Source organism: Castor canadensis, chromosome 4 (assembly GCF_047511655.1).
Source record: "Castor canadensis chromosome 4, mCasCan1.hap1v2, whole genome shotgun sequence".
Taxonomy (NCBI): Eukaryota; Metazoa; Chordata; class Mammalia; order Rodentia; family Castoridae; genus Castor; species Castor canadensis.
In genome coordinates, this window is record NC_133389.1 from 176779840 (window position 1) to 176794141 (window position 14302).

The 14302-nt window shown below is 43.2% G+C and overlaps 1 non-coding gene across 1 annotated transcript; it reads left to right on the forward strand.

Annotated features, from left to right (window-relative positions):
* Nucleotides 1–4735: 4735 nt before the first annotated feature.
* On the forward strand, nucleotides 4736–4798 carry LOC141422884 (U7 small nuclear RNA). The gene has a single exon (XR_012447587.1). It is a non-coding gene; the product is annotated as a U7 small nuclear RNA (small nuclear RNA).
* Nucleotides 4799–14302: the final 9504 nt, after the last annotated feature.

Sequence of the window (14302 nt, forward strand, 5' to 3'; positions counted from 1 at the left end):
TTAACTGTGTATGTCAGTTGTTTGTAGCATTTGAAAAAAAATATTATAAAAGGGAGATTATTTCCAGCAAGAAGTGGCTAATTTGATGGGCTAAATCAAAGGAGATGAACAAAGTTCTGCAATCTGAACCTTTCACAGTTGGAAGAACCTCCCAGAAATCAAAGGAATGACATGGGAGGATGCAAAGGTCTGGGTCCCACAAGGAGCTAGTGCACTTCAACTTAAGGCAGGGACGTGTGACGTGGGCAGGGTGTGGGAGGGGAGGGCAGCTGCAAGGATGTGTGGGAAGAAGAAGGGGACAGTCCAAACATCCATGTGCTTTGGTTTCCTCATGCACAAAACAACTCATTCTGCCTATGTCTCACAATTGTGGTAAAGTAAAATGAGATTTCCTTCTGCAAAGTCCTTTAATAAACTGTTCTATGCTTGGTGACATCGAGAACACAGAAGGCAAAAATCTGCCCTGTCACTCATGAGACTGGGACAACAGATAGAAAGTCAGCTGCCAACTTACTAGGAAAAAATTCTCCTAAGAAATTGCAACAGAGATAAAGTATCATCATAGAACCCCCTTCTTTGAGCGAGTATTGCTTTCTTACTGTGGAAACTTGTCGTCAAAAAATCACACAGATTTCTTCTGTTTCTATTTCCAGCCAGTGGTGGGGTAAATTTGGGGATGGATCCTGGATGATAATATGGACTCATACCCTCTCCTCTCCTCCCTACTCACCCCCAATCCCACTCTACCTCTCCTGCAAACCTGTTTGGATGGCCTCCATGTGTAACAAACAGACGCCTGGTGTTTATTCCATTAGACCTTTATTAAAACCAGATGGCAAGAAGTCCCTAAAATGTTTTTTACTTTAAAAACATAGCAAATGAATCTTTTGTAAAAAAAAAAAAAACATACATTGTGACATTGAGTTACACTATTTATCTATCATATGCAGTACATAGTTTCAATTTATTTTTATATACAAAGCTGGGCTTGGTGGCTCACAGCTGTAATCCCAGCCACTAGGAGGAGGAAATTGGGAGGATAGCAATTCAAGGCCAGCCCAGGCAAAAAGTTAATGACACCTCATCTCAACCAACAAGCCAGGCATGGTGGCCTGTGCCTGTTATCCCAGCTATGTGGGAAGCATAGACAGAATGATCGTGGTCCAGGCCAGCCAGGCAAAAGCATGAGATCCTCTCTGAAAAACAACGGAAGCAAAAGGGCTGCAGAGGGGCTCAAGTGGTAGAGCATCTGCCCTGAGTTCAAACCCCACTGCCCCCCAAAAAACACTGCTACTGCTTAATAAAACTCATAAGTCCTGATAATTAACACTGCAGACATGTTTGATGATTATTTCTCTCTCTTATAAAGAAAGAAACTTCCACTGAATTGCAATCCAGGAATCTAGGATCTAGTACCGACTCTGCCTTTCATTCTCCATGTGACTTTTAAAAGGTGTTTAAACATCTGTGGAAGCATTGTGAAGACATGATCTGGGCAGTCATATTTTTATCTGTCAGTCTACAACTCTGGGAGTTCCCAAAACCCTTCCTTCATCAGAACTCAGAAAAGTGTTCTACTTATGATTACAACTTTATTATAGAGAATGAACTTTACTATAAAGAATAAACTCAGCAACAGCCAAATCAAAGAGTCAAAGAAAGGCATAGGTGGTGGAGCTTAAATGCTATCTCACAGCAAGTGAAAAGTGCTCTGGGAGCAGACAGTGTCATCTGAGAAACATGAAGAGGTTTCTCATGGAGAGGAAGAAGTACTGTGTATGCAGAACACAGCCAGATTAGGAAGGGGATGAGATTAGGGCCAAGAAAATGGATCCAATATAAGGCAGAACATGGACAAAGGCAACTGGAGTAACTAAAATAAGCAACTAAAAGAGTCAGCAGCACTTCTTGGGGTGAAAGAGTAAAGGATCCTTGTGACCTGTGCCTTGGAAGCCTAATGACAGAATCCCAAACTCTGTGAGTCACCAGGGTTTAAGTGGGAAAGTGGCACAGACACTCTCACATGTCTGTGAGCTCCACCAGCTAAAGTTCAAGGCAGAGATCTGGTTCACATCCCAAGTTCAAGGCAGAGATCTGGTTCATATCTGGCAATGGAGAGAATGGTCAAGTTAGTGCAAGGTCACATCCACAGGGCTGGGTGACAGGTGGTGCCAGGAGGACTCCTTGGTTTCTTGCTTGAAAAACTGGACACTTGTCCTCATTACTAAAGAGGGCATTCTGACAAAGCAGGAAGAGGAGGAGGAAGGGGAGGAGGACCTAGTCTCATGTGGAGATTCTTAAAACACATCACATCCAAGGGAGATATGTTTCAAGCCATCCAGCAAATAAACAGAAAAGTCAGGGCTGGACTGGTAATATGTATTTGGAATCAGTCAACCAGAGAAGATGACAGAAGCCACAGACAGACAAGATAGTCTAGAGAAAGGTCATTTTAATCTGAACAGGTCATAGATGTCACTTTGAAAAGCAAGGTCATTTTTTCTCTGAAAAAATATGGTTAATGGGAACAACTCCAATGCCAGAAGCATCTGTCCAGTAACTCGTGACCCTCCCCTCAAATATTAACTATCTCAGTGTGTCTCTCCTCTCTCCCCCCTCACCCTGACCTCTACCAATTTCACTTGCTCTCACTTTTTCTGGCTGCTTTGTGCCCCTCCCCACTTTCTCTTTTTTGGGGATTTACTTTTGCCCTCTATGTTTCTGTCTTCATGCCCTTTTTCTCACTGTCCTTTTGGTTTTCAGTGTATTTCTTCTCTGCCATGTCTTTCATTTCCTCCCTGTCTTTTTCTCTGGGACGTACTTGACCTTTTGTTTGACCATATTTGATCAATCATTTTCCTCCTGTGTATTGTTCTTGTGCCAAAACTTGTGTCACACCATTACAAAAGGCCTCTGTTCTTGGCCTTCCCCCCTCACTATTACCAATCAGCTGAGGGATCTTTTGCTCATTTCAGATAGAAATCACAAAAGGTCAAGAGCAGCTCCCTTTACGTTGTCAGCTCTCAGCTCTTGGTGTGAGCAGCTGAGTGCTAGCAGCTCTCAGCATCACCAGCTCTTAGTGCTACAGCTCAGTCTGCTCAATTCACGGCAAAAAACACAAATAGGCCAAGTGCAACCATTCAGAGGAGGCTTTATTGGGGCTTAAACTGGAGCACAAGGGAGGCAGTGCACAGGATGAGGACTGAAGCTTATACGGGCAAACGCCATGGACTCATGCATGTGTAGTCAGCTGCTAACCACAATTTCTGCAGTCAAGCTTTGCTCTAGGTACTGGGGATTGCCCTTGATCTGGCGACCTGCCCTTGCTTTGGGTCTGTCGCCCTCAGCAGTCCTAAGGAAGATGCTCACACTGCCACCCCAAGAAGTTGTAGGAAAATCCCCTATGGGAAGCCGCAGTGCAGGGCCACATCCACGGGAACAGCTGCAGCTGAAGCAGCGGTTGCCAGGGCAACCGTATAAGTGGCTGCAGTGATGGAGTGGCAGTGGCTCAAGCAGGCTGAAGCAGGGCATCCGCTAGAGTGGCCATGGCTGAACCTGCAGCATCCAGAGTGGCTGCAGCTGAAGCGATCGTTGCCGTGGCTTTGCCAGTGACCTTGGCAGTCACAGAAGCTGGTACAGGTGCAGAGGGTCACAGAGGAGACAGTGGCGATGCCCAAGCCCTGTGCCCACCTACATCTCCCGCAGACCTGGCGACTGCTTGGCTATACACCAGGGTAGTAGTAGTGGCGGTGGCTGTGGGCACCTGCTTCCAACAACTCAGGGCAGTTTTGTCAGTCCACAAAAAAAAAAATAATAATAATAATAAAACCTGTGTCCAAAAAACAGAAACAGCAAAGAATACTCTTTGGGGAGGGTTGAACTCTTCCTGTCCCTTCTTTCTCCCAGAGGTCTTCCACAAAGATCTTTTTTACTTGCAAACTGACAGTCACAATTATTGGCAAGCTCCCAGTGCCAACTTCTGACAAGTAGGACAACAAATTATCTTCATATCAACCCCAACCCTCCACGGACCTGGAAAAGAGTAAATTTCACAAATACTGAAGGTGCCCTGTTTAAAGAAGCTCTTACTCTCAAATTTATGAAAGCAAGCAGCTCCTTAAATGTAGGATATTGAGCCTTCAGCACTTCCCCTGCTCCTCCCACTGCCTCTCCCATATCTTAGACAGCAGCCAGAGGCTGGGCTCCCACATGTGGAAGGGGCAGGTAGGCGCTAGAATTTCTAGCCAGTGCAATAAGGAAAGAGAAAGAAATAAAGAGGATAAAAATAGGAAAAGAAGAAGTTGAATTATCCCTATTTGCAGGTGATACAATCCTATACTTAAAGACTCTACAAAAAACACTTATATTTCATAAATACTTTCATCAAAGTAACAGGATACAAAATCAACATACAAGAATCAATAGCTTTTCTATATACCAACTAAGAACAGGCTAAGAAAGAAAACAGGAACACAGCCCCATTCACAATAGCCTCAAAAAAATAAAATACCTAAGCATAAACTTAACCAAAGATGTTAAAGACCTCCACAATGAGAACTATAAAACACTGACAAACAAGATTAGAGAAGACACTGTAAGACAGAAGGAACTCCCATGTCCATGGATCAGCAGAATTAATATTGTGAAAATACATTGTGTAAAGCAAGCTACAGATTCATGCAACCCTCATCAAAATCTCAATGCCACTCTTCAAAGAAATAGAAAACTCAATACTAAGTGTCACAGCTCTTTTAGAATTTGTCCAGCAGGTTTTCTGACTTATGCTGGAAAAACCCTAAAACAACAAGATAACTCAATATTAAAATTCATATGGAAACATAAAAAACTCCAAATAATCAAAGCCAGTCTGAGCAATGCTGGAGGAATCACAATTCCTAACTTCAAACTATACTACAGGGTCATAGCAATAAAATCAGCTTGTTGCTGGCACAAAAACAGACATGAAGACCAGTGGAGTAGAGCAGAAGACCCAGAAATAACCCCATATGGCTACAGTCATCTGATTTTCAACAAAGGTGCCAAAAACATACATTGGTATTAGAAAAACTAGCTATCCACATGTAGATCCCTGTCTCTCACCCTGTAAAAATCAACACAAAATGGATTGAAAAGCTAAATGTAAGCCCTGCTTACATTTCTCTACTCCAGAGAAAACACTTGAAAACATAGGACTAGGCAGTGACTTTCTGATAAGGACTCCAATAGTTCAGGAAATAAGTGAGATAACTGACGAATGGGATTGCATGGAATCAAAAAGCTTCTGGGGGAGGGGGATGAAGGAGAATAGTGGACAGGATGAATTCAAGTATGATATATTTGATATATTATGAGAACTTTTGTAAATGACACAATGTACCCCACCCAGCACAATAAAAAAAATACTCTCAAAAAAATAAATTAAAACCTTTTGTACATCAAAGGAATTACCAGAATAAAGGGACAATTTACAGAATGGGAGAAATCTTTGCCAGTTGTTCATCAGACAAAGAATTAATATCTAGAGTATATAAAGAGCTCAAAAAATTAAACACCAAAGGACTAAATAATCCAGTTAATAAATAGGCAAATGAACTGAACAGACTGTGCTCAAAAGAAGTACAAATGGCCAATAAGTATATGAAGAAAATGTTTAACATTCTTGGCAATAAAGGAAATGCAAATCAAAATGACATTGAGATTCCATCTCAGCCCATTCAGAATGGCTGTCATCAAGAATACAAACAACAACAAATGTTGGTGAGGATGCAGGGTGGGGGTATAAAAGGATCCCTCATACACTGTTAGTTGCAATGTAAATTAGTGCAGTCACTATGGAAATGAGTATGGAGGTTCCTCAGACAACTAAAAATATAATTATCATATACCTCTCTTGGGTATATAGCTGAAGGAATAGAAATCAACATGTAACAGCAAGCTCTGCAGACTTGTGTTGATGACAGCACTATTCACAATCACCAAGTCATGGAATCAGGCTAAGTGCCCAACAGCTAATGAATGGATAAAGAAATGTGATCAATACACACAATAGGGTACTATTCAGCCACAAAGAAAAATCAAATATTTAAAGAAAATGGATGGAACTGGAGATCATGTTGAGTGAGATTAAGTCAAGCTCAGGAAAACAAACACCATGTTTTCTCTCATGTGAATCTAGATACGAATAACAAAATGACATTAATGTTAAAGGGGGACTATAGTTGGGGAACCAGCAGGTGGGGAAGGATAGAATGATGAGGGGTGAATATGATTGAAATACATTATAAATGTGTATAAAATTTTAATATGTATAAAAATAGCATAATGAAACTCACTAAAACCTATAAAATAAAGGGAGGTGGATGAGGGGTAACGGGGGATGGGTTTGATCAAAACACACTAATATGCATATATGGAAATATCACAATGAAATGCCTTTGAACAACAAATATATGCAAATATGACTTTTAAAAAGAGACAGTGAAAAAAAGCCACAGACTATATAAAGCTATTAACAAAATATATACCCAACAGAAGACTCGTATGCGGGACTATACTCCTTTTCCTCTAATCTGGGGTCTGTGCATGTTATATAAAGAATCCTCAGAAATTAGTAAAAAAAGAACACAACAATCCTAAATTTTTAAAAAATACGCAAAATATCAAGCATTTCATACAATAAGATATCCAAATGACCAATAAGCACAAGGAAAGATGCTAAAAAGCATTAAATATCAGGGAAATGAAAAAAAAGTAAAACCTCAATGAGATACCACTCTACATCCACCAAGTGGTTAAGATTTAAAAGAAAAATCTGTATCAAGTGTTAAGAAGAAAATGGTGATTGGAGCTCTCCATTCATGGCTGGTGGATTGAAAATCAGTACCTCACTGTGGAAACCTGGCAATGTTTACTAAAACTACCCCATGATCCAGCAACTACACCGCTCAGTGCACACCAAGAGAAGGTCCTTATTAAAGGACCTTGGATTTCAAATAGGTAACACATCTAGGGAACATATGCAAGTCAACAACTCAAGGTTAACCTGCTGCATCTCCCTAGCAGCTATCACTTGCCACTTTTTACCTGACTTCTCATAGCTTAACTTTTTCCACTTTATAATATATAATTGATTTTATAACACAGTTCAAAGAAGTTTCAGGATGATACTGGATGTAAGTAAATAACAAATATAAGACTGAGCACAGAGGTACATGCCTGACATACCAGTTACTTAGGAGGCAGAGATCAGGAGGATCACAGCCCTGGAAGCCCAGGGGTAAAAATCCAAATAACTATTCAAAAACTAACTAAAGCAAAAATGGTTGGGGTCATGACTCAAGGGGTAGAGTGTCTGCCTAGCAAGAGTTAGGTTCTGAGTTCAAACCCCAGTACCACTTGTTGGCCTCCTATTTTTGGCCACTTTCTGGACTACAGAGCTAAATGCAGATGGCTTGCCATCAGGAGAATATCTGTGCTCTCCCAGACCCACACTGGAACCCCTAAGAGGACTCCCAAGTATCAGAACAGAAAGTCTGAATTGACTCCCACATAGAGTCAATTATATATATATGTATATATAATAAGAAAAGGAAAGAGAAAGAGCTTATGAAAGATGAAAACTCCAGGTCTCTCAATTCCTGAGAATATGTTAGCCAGGGATTAGGGAGAATGACTTAGAGAGTAAGGGCCTGGACTACCAGGGGAATGTGTAGTCCTAGAAGGAGAAGCAGGAAGCCAGTGCCATGGAGTCCACAGGAAGCCAGTGCCATGGAGTCCACAGAAAACAGGGGACCATGTGTTTATACAAAAGAAAGAGGTCAGAAAATTTCATTTGACCAAAATGGACCAAAGTCATTTCTAGGTGAAGCAGCATAGTTTACATGGGAAGGAACCAAATCTCTATGTTTGCCTCTTCTTCTTACAGAGACTGCAAGGAAAAGGGAAAGGGAAATCCAGAAATTTCCAAGCTCTTCTCAGGCCTGGGATTGGCCAGGAACACTGTGATCTTGACTGGACAAGTTAGACCCAAGCCTTTGGAGACAAAACTGGAAAGAGCTGAAGTGCTATACGTTATATAACAGAGAACGTCCTTAGAGTTTCTAGAAAGCAGTAAGGGAGGAAAGAAGAAACCTCCAGGCAACTGAGGCCAGATGCAAGAGCCAAGTTGATAAAAACAGCCAAACTTTTAAAAGTAGTATGAAAGCTGGGTGCCGGTGGCTTACACCTATAATCCTAAATTACTCAGGAGGCAGAGATCAGGATCGTGGTTTGAAGCCAGCCCAGGCAAATAGTTTGAGAGACCCTATCTCGAAAAAATCCTTCACAAAAACAGGCTGGTGGAGTGGCTCAAGGGGTAGGCCCTGAGTTTAAGCCTCAGTACAGCAAAAAAAAAAAAAAAAAGTAGTATGAGGCTTTTAAAACACATCCCAGAATTCCTTGATACTCCTCCCATTGAAAGGTAGGGTCTATTTGCCCTTTCCTTGAGGGTGGGATCTGTGTCTAACCAATAGAGTACAACAGAAGTGATGCTGTGCCTAAGACAGAGAGGCCCACAACAGCCATGCAGTTATCTGGTATGCCATATTGGATGGAGATCCTCCAGCCCAGTCAAGCTGCCAGGAGATGCCCACAGACAGCAGAGACGTCTCTACGGAGCTCTGCCCAAACTACAGGTGATAGCAAAATAAACAATTTTTGTTGTTTTAAGTCACAACATTTTGGGTTTTTTTTTTTTTTCATTTCACAGTACTAGAAGAGATTTTGAAGTAGGACACTGCCCTAACAGAAACAAGGCACACGGCCTTGTTTTGGGACTAAGCAGAGGATTGCGTTTAAAGATGCTATCAGTGGGGGTTATGGGAAATTGAGAAAAAAAAAATGCTAGTGGGAGCTGGAGGAAAGGAGACCCTTGTTATGTAGTGATGGAAAGTGTTGTAAAACTTTCACCTGTAGAAATGGAGAAATGGAAAATGTGCCTAACTCAATGATCTAGTTGACAAGATTTCTAGGCAGAGAGTAGAGGAGGTCAAAAAGGCTTCTTACTGGATGGCCCAGTGGGATGGGGACCAAGATCATGTCCCAAGGGGACAGACAGACGTGCGACATCTAGCTGCATTTACATCTGTGCATAGTCATTCTGTCAACCAGACTCTGGTATCACTCATCAAAAAGTTTAAAGTGAGGGGGCATTTTTTAAAACTGAAAATATACCAGCGCAAAGTGGAGCAAAGAGAATAAAAGCAGGGTCCTGAAATAAAACCAGGTACAGGAGATCATGGGGCAGAGACAGAGGACAGCTGGAAGTCAGGTGTGCAGAGTCCAGAACCTGAGATGAGCAGATGGGGGAAGCAGATAAGGACCAGAGGCCAGAAGCAAACAGTGCTGTACAGCAGTAATTTCCAAACTGCATTCCACCAAATCCAACTTTTAAATTGCTAAGAGGTGTCTGAGGAAAAAAGAACTCCATGTCCCAAATATAAAAAATGTAGAGGGAAGAAGTTTCTGCCTTTCCTCCCCAAACCCACCTTGGCTTGCTTATCCCTCCACACAAATTTGATTGGACAGATCCCAGGACGCCAATACGCCAATGAGGACATCTGTACCAGTGAGCAGGCTAGCCATGCTTACCAGATGCTATACTTGCTGTCTGGCCTTTCTCTTTCTCTTTCTCTCTCTCTCTCTCTCTCTCTCTCTCTCTCTCTCTCTCTCTCTCTCTCCCTCTCCCCCCCCCCAATTTACCTTATGTGTGTCCCTCTCCATGCCAACCCACCTCTCTTGGACTCTGCTTTCTTTGCTCCTGACCATTATGGGGCAACTTCACTTCAACCACCCCTGCCACAGGCCCACCATTGCCTCTGCTCTCCCTCCTCTCTCTCCTGTGTCTCCCCTCCCTCCTTCCCTCCAGTGGCCAGACCCAGCTTCTTAGTGTAGGCCACTTCGGAGAGATATAGTAGCCCCAGTGAGCCAAAGGACTTCTTCCACTCCCTCAGCAAGAACAAAGCAAAAGTCATAGGATGGGGACTCACAGTTCAGAAAGAGCCCTTTGGTTCCAGACCAGTTGCTCTAGCAGTTAATAAGCCCTGCACTGCCCGGCTGCTGATAATAGCCTGGAACTCAGTTCTCATTTTCCAAAATCTTTGTTGTTGTTTTGTTTTATAAATCACCGCAATTTGCTCAGGAACTTCAGGAGAGGTTTGTCTGAGGCCAGGTAGACTCGGCCACTCATCCGTCCTTCCTAACACCACCAAGACAAGCTCACTGCAGTCCCAACTCACAAGAGCAGCTTCCTTTCCCTCCTAGGCCACTGGAGCAGTGACAGGGCTTGGCCTGCTTTCCAGTTCTGTCTTCTCCCATTTCTCCCATGTGAGCCAGGCTTAGGCCAGTGTAGACAGAAGCCTGGTACAAATTCATGCTTTCTCATCCCTTGGAGATTTCCCCCTCCAGCCCTGGTGGGTGTGCTGTGACCTGTCACTTGAAGTTAGGGGGCAGTCTAAACACAGCCGCTATGTAAGGGCCTGAAGTCCCCTGGCTTAGAGGCAGATAAAACGAGCTATCCAGGAGGAGGGCAATGTGGGAGTGAAGGCGTCGTGATTAGGGCCACGTGTGGCACAGGAAAGAGAGATTCATTGAGGCCCAGATCCAGCATGTCAGTACCTCATCCTGCAAGGGCAGCTGTGGGTCAAGTGGCCTTCACAGGGCTCTGGGAAGAAGGTCAGCCCCATTACAGATGAGGACCATGTTACCATAAATCATCAGAGGTTGGTTATATAGTTTTCTCATGTGCTAGTTAGTAGAAGGCATTTTCTATCATGGCTTGTTTTTTTGTTGTTGTTGCCTTGTTTTTGATGGTACTGGGGTTTGAACTCAGGGCCTCGCATTTGATAGGCAGGTGCTCTACCACTTGAGCTTCTCTGCCAGCCCTTTTTTGTGTTGGGTTTTCTAGATAAGTTCTCAGGTTCTATTTGCCTAGGGCTGGCTTTGAGCCTCAATCATCCTGATCTCTGCCTCCTGAGTAGCTAGGATTACAAGCATGAGCCACCAGTGCCCGGTTCATGGCTTGTTTTTGCCTCTGATTCTGCCTCTCACCTGAGCTCCAAATGAGGCCATCCCTTTTCTCCCTTCCCCCCTCCCCCAGCTGCCAAAGCAGCAAAGTCCCAGAGCCCTGGTTCTGGGACTTCAGAGAGCTGAAGAGATGCCAGGGCTGCTAATGAGAAATGCATTCGGGGATCCCAAATTACAGGAGATTGTACTTCAGCAAGCCAATGCCAGCACTCAAGTATGTCTGCCTCCTGACACCCGTGCAGAGGTCCTTGGTCCCCACTCTAAGAAACAGTTCCTTCCTTTGACCTTCAGGCTATTAGAGCTGCAAAATGGTGCAGATTCCAAAGGAGACTATGTCAACTTCTGTTATCTTTCCCTTCTTTAAAACTACATCCAGTTCACGTAGAGAACCATGGCAGGTCACTTGTAGGTCAAGTTTAACTCAAGGGCCATCTTTTCTCCTCCTCTGATGAAACCACATTTCCCCACATTGGAAAAGGCCTGACCATGGGAGCAAATTGGGTGAAACTGGTGCTTGTTCCAAACCCAACAATGTTGTGGAGATATCAGGAAACAGTGAAATAAAAAAAAATTTTTTTTAAAGGTCCATGTGAGACACACACAGCTCAAAGCTTGACTGCCAAACCTCTCTGCCTCAGGCCAGCCCAGGCCTTTCCAGTGTCCTGCTCATGGATGGGCACTAAACCAGTTTGAACCAGTGAGTTGTTACAACAGGTTTCCCTGGAGTTTCCATGTGAAACAAGCCAGGCTTCCTGTCCCTGTGACTTGAAATAAGGCAACATGACACCCCGTTGCTGCTGTCAGTCATCTCATCACCAAGAGGGGACACACACCCTTAGGATGAAGGGGATGTTATGGCATCAGAGTGGAAGGATGGAAAGTATCCAAAGGGCCTGAAGACATCACCGGGCCACCAAATCAGCCAGCCTTGAAACCCGAGTTCCACTGCTAGACTTGATCAAGGTTGCTAATCAATACAGCTGTTACTTAGGCCGATTCAAGTCAAGGTGTTTGTTAACTTGGAGCTGAGTGTGTCAGCTTTAAAAATCCTCAGAATTCAGTATGTGAAGAGAAAATTTTCCTCACTACATTGTCTATGTGACCTGGCTGTTTCTATAAAGTCCTGATCCTTATATTTGAGGAGAGGACGCCTAGAGGCCAGAAGTCCCTCTTTACATAAGCTAGCCAAAACTGGGTGGATCTAAGATGGCTGCCAGAGCGACAGCCTTCATGCTGATCCCATCTGCATGCTAAGTGACACCCCCACTAGTGTCATGACAGTTGACAGTTGTCACCATCATGACCAGAAAGAACCATAAAAGCGAGAAAGGGTGATACCTGAATTCCTGGAAAACCTCCGTCTTCTCCCAGGAAACACACAAAGCTTCCCCCCTCTCTTAGCTGACCCCTTCCCTTCACTGCTTTCATCCTGCATCTTCAGCTCCTCCGCCTCTAGGGGTTGAGATGCTGACTTATGAGTCTATCCCTCTGCTTCTTCTATTCTTTGGCCAAGAATAAAACTTCCTGCCCACTTGGTGCTCAGTCTCGGTTATTGAATCCTCAACTCTGAGAGGAAAAAGGATTAGTTGGTTCAAAAAACTGGTGGAAAAAAAATGCTTTGGAAAAATAAAAAGAAATAGAAAAATATGATCAGTTTAAGAAATGGGTTTTGCACTCTGGAAAAAAAATTTGGAGGCTACTTAAAAAGCTAGACATTGATCCAGCAATACCACTCTTGGGGATATACCCAAAAGACTGTGACACAGGTTACTCCAGAGGCACCTGCACACCCATGTTTATTGCGGCACTATTCACAATAGCCAAGTTATGGGAACAGCCAAGATGCCCCAGCACTGACGAATGGATTAAGAAAATGTGGTATCTATACACAATGGAATTTTATGCAGCCATGAAGAAGAACGAAATGTTATCATTCGCTGGTAAATGGATGGAATTGGAGAACATCATTGTGAGTGAGGTTAGCCTGGCCCAAAAGACCAAAAATCGTATGTTCTCCCTCATATGTGGACATTAGATCAAGGGCAAACACAACAATGGGACTGGACTTTGAGCACATGATAAAAGCGAGAGCACACAAGAGAGGGGTGAGGATAGGTAAGACACCTAAAAAATTAGCTAGCATTTGTTGCCCTTAACGCAGAGAAACTAAAGCAGATACCTTAAAAGCAACTGAGGCCAATAGGAAAAGGGGACCAGGTACTAGAGAAAAGGTTAGATCAAAAAGAATTAACCTAGAAGGTAACACCCACGCACAGGAAATCAATGTGAGTCAATGCCCTGTATAGCTATCCTTATCTCAACCAGCAAAAACCCTTGTTCCTTCCTATTATTGCTTATACTCTCTCTACAACAAAATTAGAAATAAGGGCAAAATAGTTTCTGCTGGGTATTGAGGGGGTGTGGGGGAGAGGGAGGGGGTGGAGTGGGTGGTAAGGGAGGGTGTGGGGGCAGGGGGGAGAAATGACCCAAGCCTTGTATGCACATATGAACAATAAAAGAAAAAAAAAGAAATGGGTTTTGGAGTACTGTCTCTGTTTGCACACATCATTATTTTATATGTAACACTCCACACCAGACACCAGTGGCTCGCTCCTGTAACCCCAGCTACTCAGGAGGCTGAGATCAGGAGGATCACGGTTAGAAGCCAGTCCAGGCTAATAGTTTGTGAGACACTGTCGTGAAAAAACCCATCACAAAAAAAAGGGCTGGTGGAGTGGCTCAAGTGGTAAGAGACCCTGTCTGGCAAGCGTGGGGCCGAGTTCAAACCCCAGTTCTACAAAAATAAAATAAAATACTCTCACTATTCAAAGTGATCTGTAGTTCAATGCAATCCCTCTCAAAATTTCAATGACATTTTCACATACGTAAAAATCCTAGAATTAGCCTATAATCCTAGCTACTCAGGAGGCAGAGAACAGGAGGATCAGGGTTCAAAGCCAGCCCCAGACAAATAGTTCAAGAGACTCTAGCTGGAAAGAACCCTTCACAAAAAAGGGCCAGTGGAGTGGCTCAAGGTGCAGGGCCTGAGTTCAAACCCCAGTACCACAAAAAAAAAAATTGTAAAATTTATAGGAAGCCACAAATGACCCCAAAAGCTATATCAATCTTGAGAAAAGTGTCACATTTCCTAATTTCAAATTATATTATGAAGCCATAATAATCAAAATAGTATGACACGTGCATAAAAATATAAACATAGACCAGAGGGATAAAATAGAAA